This window comes from Spermophilus citellus (genome assembly GCF_964194105.1).
Source record: "Spermophilus citellus genome assembly, chromosome: 4".
NCBI classification, from domain to species: Eukaryota; Metazoa; Chordata; class Mammalia; order Rodentia; family Sciuridae; genus Spermophilus; species Spermophilus citellus.
Window position 1 is genome coordinate 151,352,621 of NC_138185.1, and position 13,988 is coordinate 151,366,608.

Consider the following 13,988-nt stretch of genomic DNA (forward strand, 5'->3'; position numbering starts at 1 on the left):
AAAGTATTGGTATTAATTCTTCTTTAAAGGTTTTGTAGAACTCCGCTGTATACCCATCCGGTCCTGGGCTTTTCTTGGTTGGTAGTCTTTTGATTGCTTCTTCTATTTCATCCATTGATATTGGTCTGTTTAAATTGTGTGTATCCTCCTGACTCAGTCTGGGAAAATCATATGACTTAAGAAATTTATCGATGTCTTCACTATCTTCTATTTTATTGGAATATAGGTTTTCAAAATAATTTCTAATTGTCTTCTGTATTTCTGTAACATCTGTTGTGATATTGCCTTTTTCATCCTGTATGTTAGTAATTTGAGCTCTCTCTCTTCTTCTCTTCGTTAGCATGGCTAAGGGTCTGTCAAACTTATTTATTTTTTCGAAGAACCAACTTTTAGTTATGTTAATTTTTTCAATAGTTTCTTTTGTTTCAATTTCGTTGATTTCTGCTCTGATTTTAATTATTTCTTGCCTTCTGCTACATTTGCTGTTGGTTTGCTCTTCCTTTCCTAGGGCTTTGAGATGAAGTGTGAGCTCATTTATTTGTTGGTTTTTCCTTTTTTTGAGGAATGACCACCAGGCAATGAATTTCCCTCTTAAAACTGCTTTCATTGTGTCCCATAGATTCCGGTATGTTGTGTCTGTATTTTCATCTATCTCTAAGAATTTTTTGATTTCCTCCTTTATGTCTTCTGTAACCCATTGATCATTCAGTAACATATTGTTCATTTTCCATGTGATGTAGGATTTTTCCTTCCTTCTTTTATCATTGATTTCCAGTTTCATTCCATTTTGATCAGATAAAATGCATGGTATTATCTCCACCCCTTTATATTTATTGAGGGTTGCCCTATGGCATAATATATGGTCTATTTTTGAGAAGGATCCATGTGCTGCTGAGAAAAGAAGTATAGCCACTTGATGATGGTTGATATATTCTATATATGTCAGTTAAGTCTAGGTTATTGATTGTGATATTGAGTTGTATAGTTTCTTTATTCAACTTTTGTTTGGAGGATCTGTCCAATGGTGAGAGAGGTGTGTTGAAGTCACCCATAATTATTGTGTTGTGGTCTATTTGATTCTTGAACTTGAGGAGAATTTGTTTTATGAACGTCGCAGCACCATTATTTGGTGCATAAATATTGATAATTGTTATGTCTTGTTGGTGAATGGTTCCTTTTAACAGTATATAATGTCCTTCCTTATCCCTTTTGATTAACTTAGTCTTGAAGTCGATTTTATTCGATATGAGGATGGCCACCCCTGCTTGCTTACGAGGACCGTGTGCGTGGTATATTTTTTCCCATCCTTTCACCTTCAGCCTGTGTATGTCTTTTCCAATCAGATGTGTCTCCTGGAGACAACATATTGTTGGATTTGTTTTTTTAATCCATGTTACCAGCCTATGTCGCTTTATTGGAGAGTTTAAGCCATTAACGTTTAGAGTTACTGTTGATATATGGTTTGTACTCCCAGCCATGTTTGATTATTTATCTTTTTTTTTTTAATTTAGTTTGTTTCTCCATGATTAGCTTCCCCCCCCCCCCGCCCTCTGTCATTACCGAGGCAATTCCCACTGATGGTTTTGGTTGTTGTTTTTCATTTCTTCCTCATGTAGTGTTTTGCTCAAGACGCTTTGCAATGCTGGTTTTCTGGCTGCAAATTCTTTTAGCTTTTGTTTATCATGAAAGATTTTTATTTTGTTGTCATACCTGAAGCTTAATTTTGCTGGATACAGAATTCTTGGTTGGCATCCATTGTCTTTCAGTGTTTGAAATATGTTGTTCCAGGATCTTCTCGCTTTCAGCGTCTGTAATAAAAAATCCGTTGTTAACCTTATTGGTTTACCCCTGAATGTAATCTGCCTCCTTTCTATTGTAGCTTTTAATATTTTCTCTTTGTTCTGTATATTGGCTATCTTCATAACAATGTGTCTTGGCGTTGGTGTACTGTGATTTTGTGTGCTCGGTGTCCTGTATACATCTAAAATTTGTATATCCGTTTCCTTTTTTATTTCTGGAAAGTTTTCTGTAATTATTTCATTCAGCAGGTTACTCATTCCCTTGGTTTGAATCTCTGTACCTTCCTCTATCCCGATGACTCGTAAGTTTGGTTTTTTTATGTTATCCCATATCTCTTGGATGTTTTTCTCGTGATTTTTTACCAGCCTTTCTGAGTTGGCTAGACTCTTTTCAAGATGATATATTTTGTCTTCATTATCTGACGTTCTGGCTTCTACTTGCTCCACTCTGTTAGTGATACTCTCAATTGAGTTTTTAATTTGGTTTATCGTTTCCTTCATTTCTAGAATTATTGTTTGATTTTTTTATAATCTCTATCTCCTGATAAAGATGCTTAACTTCTTCTTTTATCTGTTTATGTAATTCATTTTCAATGTGTTCTTTCACTGTTTGGATTTGCTGTCTCATATCCTCTTTAAGGTCCATTCCATCTGTCTAAGGTATTTCTTGAGTTCTTTATATGACCATTTTTCTGATGATTCTAGGTCCTCCTGAATATTTAGGCTGTCCTTCATTGTTTGTACTCCTTTTCTTCCTTGATTTTTTATGCTGCTCATGTTACTTCTTGTTCTGTTTGACTGCTGAGTTACTGTTTACTCTTATAAATTTATTTGATGCTTGGGAGGAAAGATATTAGAAGGGAAGGGAAGAAGTCACTAAAGAGAATGAGAGTAGGCAGGTAGAATTCAAGGAAGGGGGAATAAGAAAATTGAAAAGAAATGAAAAGACAAAAGAGAAAAAAAATAGAAAATAAAGAAAGAAAGAAAAAAATAAAAAAAATAATAATGATAATTTAAAAAATGAAAATTAAAATTAAAAAATAATAATAATGAAATTAAAAAATTAAAAAAAATAATAATAAATGCAGTCATAGAGTTTGATTAACTTCTCTTCCAGTAGGTGGAGCTGTGCCCACTGGGCCAAGCTTCTCCTCTCAATAGGTGGGAACCAATCACTGTGCAGCAGCTCTTCCTCCCAGACTGGGCGGGTCTTCAATCCTGAGTGTCTAGGGCCTTCTCTTGTGTTTCCTCAAGCCAGGCCCTGCTCACCTGTGACACTCACCACTATACTGGCTACACGCCAGGTCTGTTGCTCCTGGGAGCCCTGTTTTCATGAATGCTTGGGCACACTCTCCCTGTTTGCCTCCCTCAGACCCTAAGTTTGTAGAGCTTGGGGCTGAGAACCCCCAGCGAATTTGCTTGCCCTCCGGTAGCCACGCCCCCGGTAGCTGGTGCAAGAGACCTCAGTTGTCAGCACTGGTGGGAGCAGTAGCTGGGAGTTTCACACTGCGAGTCCCGCACCACTCCTGATTCCCTCGGTCTGGCTATCACGCTCACGGGAGAGCTGGGAGGGGCCCTTAAGGTTTCCCCGCTGTGTGGAGAGGGATGGCTAGGGGATTACACACCTGTCGCTGATGGTTTCAATGAAGTTATCTCCTCCGCCCGTGACGTCAGTTCTCTGCCATGGTGGTATCCCATACAAATGGTGAACGTTTGTTCCCTTTGCCGGTGACCAATGCAATGGGTGGGTCCTGACTGTCTTTCCCAAGCCCCGTTTCAATCCTGTGGCCACTGCCTATGAAGGCTCAGTTGGCTTTTACCTCTGTAAGTTCAGAAGGGCCGACCAGTTATTTCAGCGGGATCGTTAGTGCTGAGTCACGAGAAGCAGGCGAACCGGGGTTTGAATGCAGCCGATCTGGGCTCGGTGTGTGTTCTGAGAGGCCCAAACTGTTCACCCCAGATCCATGTCAGCTCAGCATTGCCTAGTGATCCTGAGCAAACAGCATTTAGACAGTTTACGACTCCCTATGCCCGCACAGCTGAAGAGGTCAGAGACTTGATCTCTCTGTGCCCGCTGCCATGTTGGATCACCGGGAATACTTCTTAACTCATTTTATAAGTCCAGGATTACCCTGAAAACAAAGTCAGCAAGTGCGGGACCACGTCCCAGGGCGAGGCGCGAAGGGAAAGTGGCTCCGCCGATGCCCGCGGCGACTGGATGCAGGTCCGGGTCCCAGCGGTCGGCAGCCCCAAGGTGCCTCCGCCGCCGCCGCCTTCCAGCTCTGGCAGAGGGAACGGAGCTCTGAGAGGGCCCACAGCTGCTTCATGCGTCGCCAAGCCCCCTGGTCAACATGGCTCCCTGGCCGTTGAATTGCGCGGCCGGCCCACTAATCCCCGCGGAGAAGCCGCGGCCGTGATGTGTAATATGAATGCTCACGGCAACCTTGTTTCTTAATTATGTAAGGTCAGACATGCCTGCAGTAAATCTCTCAACTCCATGCACAACTTCCTAGTGTGGTCAGAAGATGAAAGTTATTCAGTAGATCAGCAGTCCATCTAGTACGGTGACTATCATTCTCCAGCCGCTCCTGTTCTAGATGTTTTGTTAGAAGAGTTTTATGATTCTAGTGATTATGTTTATTTCAGTTCATTAATAGTTGCCAGTTTGGGGAAATGAATAGGATATGGAGAATGTGATTTCTGTATGAGTTCAGAACAGGCTGGGTTATGCCATGATAATAAATGATCCCCAAGTCTTGATAGTTAATAACAACAAGAATTTATTTCTTGCTTGTAATACTTGTCCTTTCAGGATCAGCTGAACCTCTGATTACCTTTATTCAGGGATCTGGGCTGACAAAGCAGCCTTTTCCTGTGATATTGCTGGTTTTGTGGCAGAAGGAAATGACACAAGGGTGAATCATGAATTGGCTCTTAAAGTTTCTGCTCTTAGGTGACCCAACTCACTTCCACTCAAATTTCACTAGCCCAGGATAATGTCAATGAGGTGAGTAAGATAATTCTCCTACAGGGAGGGACAGTAAAAGCATTAATTCACTGTACATAATATATCAACTTTTAAATTATTGTTCTTAAATATCTGAGAAATGAAGTAAAAAGGGACATCTTTTCTATTCATTTTAATGGTTATTATTACTCTTTTTACTATATATGGTATAATTATGCCATTAAAAGAATAGAAATACATATTTGATGTGATTAATATCAGAACCTTTATTATTCAGCATCTTTTCCACAGAAGGAATGTAATTAGCTTTAACAGGAGGCTGCTTAATATTCAAAATGAAGTATATTAATGCTTAGTGGTTAAATCCTGACCCTAATTATCTAACACAATTACCTTCATAGGAAAGTAAGATAAACCTAACTGGATTAACCTAATGAAACATGCCTTTTGAGGTTTTTAAAGTACATTGTATTCTTATACATACTTTTGGTAAGCAAATAACCTTTTTGTATTGAAATACATTATATCAGATATTTTTAAAAAATTATCACAGGCTGTGATAATTACCTTGTTTCACTAATGTAAGAGTTTCAGCTTGTGATATACAATATGGAGTTGTTAAAGTGCATTTGGAAGAATGTAAGTCTAGCAGAATGTGAAAAGATATTACATTAAAAATATGTCAGGAATTAAAGGGTTCAGAGACACTTAGTTAAATATGGTAAACATATGCTTTGATTGTAAGACATGTCCAAATCTTAATAATGCATCATTAGGGCATGAGCCTGCTGTTGGACAACGTTCTTCAGAACACACTGTGGGAAGTGCAGACTCAGCTTTCAATCTGTGTGTGGCACCCCCATTTTGCCTCAGCTTTACAATCCCATGGCCATCCCTTAGACTTTGTCATCACCAGCCATGCCTGAAGTCACAAATTCAAGAAGTGCCTTTCAGGCCACATCCCACTCCTATCAACCATCTTTCATTCAGTTCTGTGAGAGTTAATTTGTCCTCCTCATGGGAACTCCAATCCTTCAAGCTTTCTGTCCCTTCTTATCCACCAACCCTCTGCTTTTTTTTACTTCCCCATCTATCCACCTTAGTTTACATGACATGTCATTTTAGTAACTTTGGTCAATTATCCAAAGGCCCTTTCTAGTCTCTTTTAGTTGTACTCCTTTGTCAAGACTCAGCTGTGGATGGTTTCATTTAGGCCTGTTAGAAAAAGTCACATGGTCAAATAGGCCCTTAATATTGGACAACCTTACTATATTTCCCCACTCCACTTACTTCTTACGCACCTACTTCCCATGATGAGTATTTCAAATCATTTCCATTTGTGGATTCTACCACCACTTCTGCTCTTCCTGTGTGCTGTCATTTTCTTGGTCCCTTTAGAGAATAAATTTGTACCTGGTGCTCCCACACCTACAAGTCCCCTATAGCTGTCTCCATTCTAGCCTCCTGTCCCTGTTGAGATAGGAGAAATGTTTTATCCCCATCTAAGGACAACTGTACTTGGACTTTGACCCTCATATCCTTCCAACTTTCCAAGGACCTTGCACTATTGATGATACCTCCTTTTTCTTCATTCCTTTCTTCTTTTCCTTTTTTTTTGGAGGGTGAGGGTGTGGAACCAGGGGTGCTCTACCACTGAGCCACATCCCCAATCTTTTTTACTGTATTTCAATACAGGGTCTTCCTAAGTTATTAAGACTGGTCTTCAACTTGTGATCTTCCTTCATCAGCCTCCTGGGTAGCTGGGATTACAAGTGTGCACCACTGTGCCTGGCCTATGTGAACTCAACCCAACCCTTCAACTACTCTTTCTCATCATCCATTGGCTTTTAGACATGCTTAAGACTTTCCCATTACAAAGGGAAAGAAGGAAGGTAGAGGAAAAGGGAAGAAGGATGAAAGGAGAGAAAACTCATCTATGTCATTCCATTCTGTTCTAGCTAGTCTTGTTGTTGTTATTGTTGTTGTTATTGGGGATTGAACCCAGGGCACTGAGATTCATTCACAGTCCTTTTTTGCTTATTTTAAAAATTTGAGACAGGATCTTGCTAAGTTACCCAGGCTGGTCTCAAAATCGCAATCCTCCTGCCTCATTCTCCTGAGTTGCTGGGATGACAGGCATGTGTCACTGCATTGGGTCAATCCATTCTTTTCATACGCAAATCCTTACTGTCTCCATTTCTTCTTCTTTCACTCATTCCTATCTAGTTAGGAAAATAATTGTTGAGAAGTAACAGATATATGGTAATGTGTACTAATCTTAAGTGTTCATATAGCTCAATGAAGGTATTTATATTTGCATCATATGTAGCTATACCTAAATCAAGTTGGAGCATTTTCAAGAATTAAAAAGTAATAATATTCCTAATGTTCTATAACTTGATATTTTCACTTAAGAATACATCCAGAAGATAACTTCATAGAAGTACATCAAGACCTTCATTTATTTTCAACTGTGTAGTGCTTTATTATACAGATGTACTATCATTTATCAATATTCTGCTAATGGACTCTTAAACGGATCTAGTCTTTTGCTGTTACAAATAGTGTTTCAATGAATAGTGTGGTGCAGATGTTGTTTTGTATTTCTGCCAATGTATATTGGATACATGTTCTTAACAGTGGGATTACTGGCACATGCTTATAATTCCAGTGGATGTAATTTTAGTGGCTCAGGAGGCTGAGGCAGGAGGATTTTGAATTCAAAGCCAACCTCAGCAACAGTGAGGCACTAAGCAACTCAGTGAGACTCTGTCTCTAAATAAAGCTCAAAAGTAGGGCTTGGGATGTGGTCAGTGGTTGAGTGCCCCTGAGTTCAATCCCTGACACCAAAAAAAAAAAAAAGGAAAAAAATGGAATTATTGGGCTAAAGACTAAACGCATTTGTAATTTGTCCAGATATTGTCTAATTCTTCTCCATAGAGGTTGTACAATTTTCCATTCCCACCAGCTCTCCAGAAGAGTATGTGTTGCCCACAGACTTGCTGATAACATTAGTTGATAAATTTAATTTTATATACATGCATTTTTCTTTTCTTGCAGCTTAATTGAAATATAATTTACATACAATCAGTAGTCATAATTTAATTTGCCATATGGATACAAAAATGAAACTACTTACAAATAAGATAATACATCCAAATGACCCTAAAGTAGATTTATGTTTATTTGTAATCTATCATTCCCTCTACATTTCTGCCCCCAAACATGGGAGTTCTCAAAAATTTTACTTCTCATATATCCTTTCTCAAGATCTCAAGGGATACCTCCCAACGTGACAGAGCATATTCAAAAGGAAGAAAACAGGATTGCAAACCTTGGAGGGAGAAGCAACCGCCATTAGGACAGTAAAGGGCATTCCCAGCCTTAAGACCTGGTTCTTACAATCTAGACTGCTGGCACCAGCTGTAAGGAGCTATGATCCCAGAGACTCAGAAGACTGAGGCAGGTGGATCAGGAGAGGCCTGGACAATATAGTAAGACCCCCATCTCTAAAAAGAAAAAAAATCACAGTATATGAAAATTAAAATCAAATTACAGTGATCCTTTACCCTGCATATTTTTATAGGGTATATTGATATTAGCTAACATTGAAATTTGTCTACATGTTAAAGATCATTAATAAGAGCTATGATAGAATACAGAAGAAACAGGCATTTCCCAAGTGTCTTGGATTTAAAGCTGGATGTAGTAACTGTTTAGACTTTGAGACTTCAGAGAAAGAGTGAGTATATTTTTGTTTGCACAAGGATAATTTAATCTTTTCAAATGAGAGTACTTTTGAAATTATAATTGTGCACAGAGAAGTTGACACTGGGCAGTGAAGGGGTGGTATGATATAATAAGGTTTAAAATCCAACAGTGAGGGGCTGGGGATGTGGCTCAAGCAGTAGCACGCTCGCCTGGCATGCGTGTGGCCCGGGTTCGATCCTCAGCACCACATACCAACAAAAGATGTTGTGTCCGCCGAGAACTAAAAAATAAATATTAAAAATTCTCTCTCTCTCTCTCTCTCTCTCTCTCTCTCTCTCTCTCTCTCTCTCTCTCTCCCCTCTCTCACTCTCTCTTTAAAAAAAAAACTAAGATAAATTTCAATAGGAAACTGTTTCAAGTCACTGAAATTTAGAGTCTGCGATATAGGGGGATACTTGTAGCATGCTGCTAGTAAAGTGGGAATACTGAGTCCCAAGCATCAAGATATTCTAGAACAATGCTCAGTCATGGCCCACATGGAAAACACTTGTCACAACATACAAACAAAAGGGGATTTGGGAATGATGAAACAGCTCATGGCTGGAGGCACAGTACCCTTCAGGGATGAGATCTGTCACAAGTTAACACAATGTTATTCTGTGGCTCCTGGGTAGGAAGCTCTGCTTAATGGTATTCTCTTTATGGAATCTCCTTGAATATGGAACATATGCTGCTTAAATCGCCTGGTAAAGGACCAATCTGGTTTTGATCATAAACTTGTAAAAACTATCAAGTTGTCTCACTTTCCAAAAGCCTTGTTATAGGTGGACAGCATGCCTTATGTGTGGTGCTAAGGATTGAATCCAGTGCCTCACATGCTAGGCAAGCGCTCTACCACTGAGCTCCGGATGAACCGTTACACTACTTAGAATTTTGGAGGTCAAAGTAAAATTATGGGGTTTATCTAAATCCTGATCCCCAGGGCTCATTGGACTGAACTTGGAATTTCTTTAGGTGGGATTTGAAAAGGGGTAAGGTAAATGGAACATAAGAACTGTCTTGACTAGTAATATACACCATTGGTGTACTGAATCACTTCTTTAATTATATCTTGCTCAAAGGTCTTTGATCAAACTGGGTATGAGTTGTAACTGGGAGCCTTCTTCAGCGTACTTCTAAGGCCTTTCTGATGCCTGCCTCAACAAGACCAGTTATGCTGGATGTCTTCCATATTGAGTTTTTCCTAAATTATCACTTGGATGAAGGTCTTTACTCTGAAGCTAAATTCTGCGAGATTAGTCAAGACTAAGTTGGCCCAAACTGCCAGGGTCCTATCCTTGTCTACCTCCATCCTTGAGCATAAGGTGTGGAATTCCAACTGCCCTCAAGGGGTCTGTCCTACTCTAGCTGGTACACCTGAAAGAAGGTGAGGACTGCCTAAACAAGTTCCTTGTGTGGTGCTCCTAACCTACTGGAGAGGGAACAATAAGAGCTGGCTGGGAAAGACTGAGGCCAAGGCCACCAGTTTCAGTGGTGCTGGAATACTTACTCCTAAGTAGGCAGGAATGGCAGGGAGAACACTGTCTACTGGGAGATCTACTGCTTGCAGTGTTGGCAGACAATCTTGTCATCTGATACAGGATGACTTGTCTGTACAAAGGCCTCGGCAGTCTTTTTCTACTAGGGTTACACTAAAGAGAACTACAGTGGGTTATGTAGTGTGACTGGCAGGGTCAGCACTGGAATACTCCTGTGGTAACTGTTTACATGAAAGGAACTAAATTTTCAAGTCAACCCTGGCTTGCCTTGATGGGCAACATTCAAGGAAAAACATCACAAGGACAAACGGAAGTTTGACTTCCGTTCAGCTATCACGTTTTTGGTGTATATACCTTCAGAGTTGTCTACAGCTTTTGACATGCTTAAAACAGATAAAACCTGTTAGGGAATTAAGGAAAAACATCTAGATTTCTTAAGACTAGAAATAAGGGCTTTGTCAGACAGATAACATGTCAATTTTACTTACACCCACCGTGTACATCAAGTACAACAAAAAGGTCCCTTGGAATGGGATTTAGAGTTGGAAAGCATTGTATCCTAAACAAAACTTGTGTCATAGGGTGGTCTCATTGTTTCCGAAGTAGAACTTGTATTTTTGAAATACTAAGATCTTTGTTTTTCCTCCCCATCTCCTCAATCCTATACAAGAGGAAAGGAGGAGTTAAGGTTAATAAAACTGGAAAGAACTCATAGGGCATCTGTGGATCAACTTCTGAGTGATCTGCCCTATGAGTTTGTGTAAGCGAAAAAAAAAAAATCCAATAGTGAGCACTTACTATGTGCTTCTCTTAATCCTGACAACAGCACTATAAGAATGGAACTGTTATTATCTCCATTTACAGATGAATCTCAGGCTTCTACAGTTTAAGTAACTTAGTTACAGTTACAGATCATTTGCACCTAGACGTTCGGTGTACAGGGCCTGCTATTGCTGGGATGTGGTTTGTCTCCCAAGGTTCCATGTACAGGAAGCTTGTTCCCCAGTGTGGCCTTGTGAGAGGTGGTGAAACCTTTAAGAAGTGGGTCTGGTGGGAGATGATCAGGCCATGGTACATCACCCCCTCAGAAAAGATTAATTATAGTTCTCATAGGACCCCGGTTAGTTACCTTCAGAGTGAGTTGTAAAAAGAGTGAGTCTGGCCCCTGAATCTCTTTGGCTTCCTTTCTTACCATCTCATCTCTTCCTCTATTTTTTTTCTTTGATTTTGTACATGGGCTGAAACAACACAAATTCAAAACTTACAGATAAGTGTTAGCTGTATCTTTTTTTTTTTTTTAAGTTTGTTTAAATGTCGGGTCAAAACTAACAATGTATCTCCTTTGAAATGTTGTCTACATGGATTTCCACGTAGACCACAGGACTATATACTGTCTTGGAATGTCCTTAGAAGACTATGTTACTGAATGACCTCTTTCTCTTGCACATACTTCTACCATCATGCTAATCTACCATGTTATGATGCAGCCAAGGGGGTTGCCACTTGAACAGTTGGAGTCCCTCTATACTGGACTTTCAAAAGTGAGCTATATAAGCCTCTTTTCCCTCTAAAGTACTCATCTTTGGGTATTTTGTTACAGTAATGAAAAACAGACTAATATAGGGTGTATGTTCTTGATTTTTCTAAACTATATTACCTTATTCTATAAAGGAGATGTGTCCTTCTTCTATGTTGTCTAGCAATTGAATTTTCTTCTTATTTGGAAAATTCTCTTTCATATGATCTGGGTAGGAGACAGAATTTACTGGCCTCTACAAAAGCTGAAAATACAGATGCTCACTTCCTAGTTTCCCTGGAACTTTGGGTGTGGACACGTACTCTAAGTTCATCAATCAGGTGTACCCTCAGTTTCAGGATGATTAGGTGCAGCAATGACAGTGGTGGCCTCTAGGGTATTGGGGTTATAAGCTGCAGCTTCCAGTACTTGGCAAGGATGACAGACCGGTCCTCACTAGACCAGTCTTATAGCATTATTTTGGATGTTCTTGACTAGGTAACCTTTAAGGTTCTATTTATCTAGCTGAGCACAGTGGCACATGTCTTTAATCCCAGACATTCAGAAGACTGAGGCAGGAGGATTGCAAGTTCATAGGCCAACCTTGGAAACTTAGTGAGACCCTTTTTCAAAATAAAATAAAATGGGCTGCGGGTGTAGCTCAGTGATAGATCACTCTGGGTTCAATTTCTAGTACCTAAAAAAAGGGGAGGGGTGCTATATATACCTAGCTTTCCAAACAGTTCTGTGAGTTAACCAAATATTCTGATTTATAGCAACAGCTCTCATAATTTGTTTATTTATTTTTTGGTAAAAATTATTTTTAATGGCCTCATAATATTTCACATGTATATATACACTGTTCTCCTACTGTTAAAAAAGTTGTTCTTTTTAGATATACCTTCAAGTATAGTATATTTTCGGCATATTATACATACATGGAGTATAACTTACTTTAATTAGTATATCATTCTTGTGCTTAAACATGATGTGGAGTTTCACTAGTCTTGTTTTCACATATGAACATAGGAAAGTTATGTCCAATTTGTTCTACTATCTTTCCTACTCCCAACCCCCTCCCTTCCCTTCATCTAACCCAATGAACTTCTATTCTTCTCTTCCCCCACCTTATTGTGAGTCAGCATACATATATCAGAGAGAACATTCTGCCTTTGGTTTTTTTGGGATTGGCTTATTTCACTTAGCATGATAGTCTCCAGTTCCATCCATTTACCAACAAATGCTATAATTTTATTCTTCTTTATGGCTGAGTGATATTTCATTGTGTATATATGCCACATTTTCTTTATCAAGGGCATCTTGGTTGGTTCTCTAGCTTAGCTATTATGAATTGAGCTGCCACAAACATTGATGTGGCTGTGTCACTGTAGTATGCTGATTTTAAATTCTTTGGGTATATACCAAGGAGTGGGATAACTGGGTCAAATGGTGGTCCCACTCCAAGTTTTCTGAGGAATCATCATACTGCTTTCCAGAGTGTTTGCACCGATGTGCAGTCCCACTAGCAAATATGAGTGTACCTTTTTCTCCACGTCCTTGCCAACATTGATAATTGCCATTCTGACTGGTGTGAGATGAAATCTCAGTGTAGTTTAAATTTGCATTTCTCTAATTGCTAGAGATGTTGAATATTTTAAAATATATTTATTGACCATTCATATTTCTTCTTTTGTGAAGTGCCTGTTCATTTCCTTTGCTCACTTATTGACTGGGTTATTATTTATTTTTTCACATTAAGTTTTTCAAATTCTTTATATATTCAGGAGGTTAATGCTCTATCTGAGGTGCAGGTAGCAAAGATTTCTCCCATTCTGTAGGCTCTCTCTTCTCATTTTTGATTGTTTCCTTTGCTGTGAAGAAGCTTTTTAGTTTGATGCTATCCCATTTATTGATTCTTGATTTTACTTCTTGCACTTTAGGAGTCTTGTTGAGGAAGTCGGTTCCTAAGCTATCATGATAGAAAGCTAGCCCTAGTTTTTCTCCTAGTAGGTGCAGGGTCTCTGGTCTAATGCCTAGGTCCTTGATCCACTTTGAGTTGAGTTTTGTGCACGGTTAGAGATGGAGTGAAATTTCATTCTGGTGCATAAGAATTTCCAGTTTTTCCAACACCATTTGTTGAAGAGGCTATCTTTTCTCCAATGTATATTTATGGTGCCTTTGTCTAGTATGAGATAACTGTATTTATGCGCATTTGTCTCTGTGTCTTCTATTCCATTGGTCTTCATGTCTGTTTTGGTGCCAATACCTTGCCATTTTTGTTGCTATAGCTTGTAGTTCTGTAGTATAGTTTAAGGTCTGGTATTGTGATGCCTCCTGCTTTACTTTTCTCACTAAGGATTGCTTTGACTATTTTGGGCCTCTTATTTTTCCAAAAGAATTTCATGATTGCTTTTTCTATTTCTATGAAGAACATCATTGGTATTTTAATAGAAATT